Source organism: Ruditapes philippinarum, unplaced genomic scaffold (genome assembly GCF_026571515.1).
Source record: "Ruditapes philippinarum isolate M1 unplaced genomic scaffold, ASM2657151v2 ctg14566_1_1_1_1, whole genome shotgun sequence".
Taxonomy (NCBI): Eukaryota; Metazoa; Mollusca; class Bivalvia; order Venerida; family Veneridae; genus Ruditapes; species Ruditapes philippinarum.
The window spans coordinates 7384-10066 of record NW_026865189.1 but is presented as its reverse complement, the minus strand read 5'-3'; the positions used below and the strand labels follow the sequence as shown (position 1 = coordinate 10066).

At 27.6% G+C, this 2683-nt stretch overlaps 1 long non-coding RNA gene across 1 annotated transcript; it reads left to right on the top strand.

Annotated features, from left to right (window-relative positions):
• The first annotated feature begins 347 nt into the window (after positions 1 to 347).
• Positions 348 to 2331, top strand: LOC132728143 (uncharacterized). Its single transcript, XR_009625443.1, has 3 exons — positions 348 to 483; positions 1503 to 1610; positions 2230 to 2331. It is a non-coding gene; the product is annotated as an uncharacterized LOC132728143 (long non-coding RNA).
• The last annotated feature ends 352 nt before the right edge of the window (positions 2332 to 2683 follow it).

The following is a 2683-nucleotide window of genomic DNA, read 5'->3' as shown; positions in this document are numbered from 1 at the left end:
CCATTGTACTTTACTAGAACATAAAGGGGAAAAAGAAAGAAAAGCACAGGAGAGAAACTAAATTTTTTAAACAATTGCATTTCAATAAATAGTACTAGAACAAACTTATTGTAATCAGCTATTCATATTGAATAAATTCTAGCCGCCCGAAAAATTCACTTTCAATCGGAACACTTAATGTCATCAAGAAATGTTTTCTGCTTAAAAGTTTGAGTTAAGAATGAGCACAATTGTAAAAGGTCAAAAATTTGAACTGAAAAGTTTTTCGTCATATTCTATTTCTTGTTCAGATTATCAAAAATAGCTGGAGCAAAATTAACTTTAGCTATAGCTGATTTGAGTGATTTGAGTGATCCAAACAGAGCAACTAAACTTGCCGAGAAGTTTTCTGAGCTTTACGATAATTCGTGGAACGATGCATACGAGGTTCTAGAAATATCTGACGAGAAAGAGTGTATCCAGTACCTGCTTAATATAATAGTCGTAAGTTCTTAATAAAAGTTTTCCATATTATTGAAAAACTATAATTTCATATCGAGAGCTATCTATACACATCATATACTGGCACGAGACATTATAACAATAATTAACAAAGTTATATCTACAAACTAGTCACTGTATGTATGCGTAATGCATACTTAAAAAACTAAACAATTTAAAATTTTCATTTAATTTATTTGATTATTGTATATATGATCTCACAAGTTGGTTCTCTCTATGATTCATATTATTCAGAATGTAAATAATGCGGGACATTAACATTATATTTCTAAACTGTTACGTCAGTTCCACGCTATGGGATTAATTTTGTAAATACTGCACGATGTACGATATTGTCAAATGATAAATGTCATAGGGTCGAAATATAAATAGAATTAAATGACTTACAGTAGAGTCGTTTTAACGAATTATAATTCCAGTGGTATATAAGTATTACATGTATATGTCATTTCTGTCAATGCATATGTTACAAATATTTATATAGAAATATAGTTGATACCACTCAAATGTTAATTGATGTGCATTGTCTTAAAACATATTGAATTAAATCATTCAATTACACACAAAATGTTAACTGGTTTTACTTGTTATTAAAAATAAACTTTTAGGAAAATAAATTAATTCCACTAAGTTATAAAATTGCATTAGAATTAAAGAATTTATATTTATATGCGTGATTCTGTGTATACACATTTTAGAAAAAAAAATGAGTAGCAAGAACTTGGATTTACTTCTCAGTTTAGATATTTTTCTTTGATTTTTTTAACTGTAAAAAGTCATATCACATTGGTTTATTTAAAAAAAACTTTATTTGACATTCCTTTGTAAAAGCCATATCCCTAAAGAATAAAATATATACTCTCTTTCATAACATACTCGTTTTTATATGAAAAAAGGTAATCTTTGTTAGTTGTTGCATTATAACAAAAGTATTATGCAATACTCGGAAATGAATTGTGTCCGTGTTTATACATAACTTGTTATTTTTTCTTCTTTTACAGGAATCATATAGCATGTGTGCGGGTATTTCAAATAACCAACAAAGAGCCCTTGCTAGAGCATTACATTATCCAACTGAAGGGTTGAGCATTAAGACAATAACAAATGAGGTACATCATATTATATATCATTTTACAATTGATCGTGTTTAAAGAAGACTCGCAAAATGTTTGACAAAATTATTCTTTAGTAAATTCATATAGTTAACTAGAAATCATTAATCGATTAAATAAATGTGATAAAGTGATTTCATATAATAATGTAAATAACATTTAACATCTCTGTTAGGAAGTATATTGATAAAAGAGATTATCAGTTAATTGTGATTAATGATTTACAGATAAATGCTGAATAAAATTAAGATTGACTATAGCAAATTCAGTAAGAATTATTACCTTCATAAATTTTAAACTGCAATCTTTTAATCATTTATGAAGGTTTCTATTTTAGAATGGATGTTCACGCACTGATGACTGATGATACTGCTTTTAGCTGACAAAAACAAATTTTATGTTTCGTTTCTACATGCTTCTTATCATGTTTCTTCACATGACATTGAATAACTGTACAAATATATGTAGCAACTTGCCTTTTTTGTATTCAATGAACTAAAGATACGACACAGAATTTCAAATATAACAATAGTCTATCAAAGTTGCTCACAGAAAAAAGTTCAATTTCTTTCATTTACTATGTATTGTTGAAGTTTGTTACATTTTTATTAAGCAGGTGAGTCATGACAGCGATCTAAACCTATCTAAACTCCAGTCAAGAACCTTATCAGATTTACGAAAAACATCAGCTGAATTGTCGATTGAGGATATGAAATCGGTAGGCTTTGTTTTTAACGAACAACCACTGAAATAAAACAAATGTGTCGCTTACTGTAAAGTACTTTTTATGTAAACTCTAAACCTTATCCGAATATACAATACTATTAAGTTTTTAAAGGGATACATAAAAGTAGAGCATGAGAAAGCATAAAAAAACATAAGAGAGTAGAATCATGTCAATTAATCAACATCTCGAGTAAATATAACATCTAACAATTCATGCATTTGTGAAGTCGTATTTTATGAGAATACAATATCAATCAAAACTACATTTATTGGTTTTACATCAATTATTATTACATAATATATTCTTATAAATTTTATGTGTACGTACTACTTTATGCAGCAGT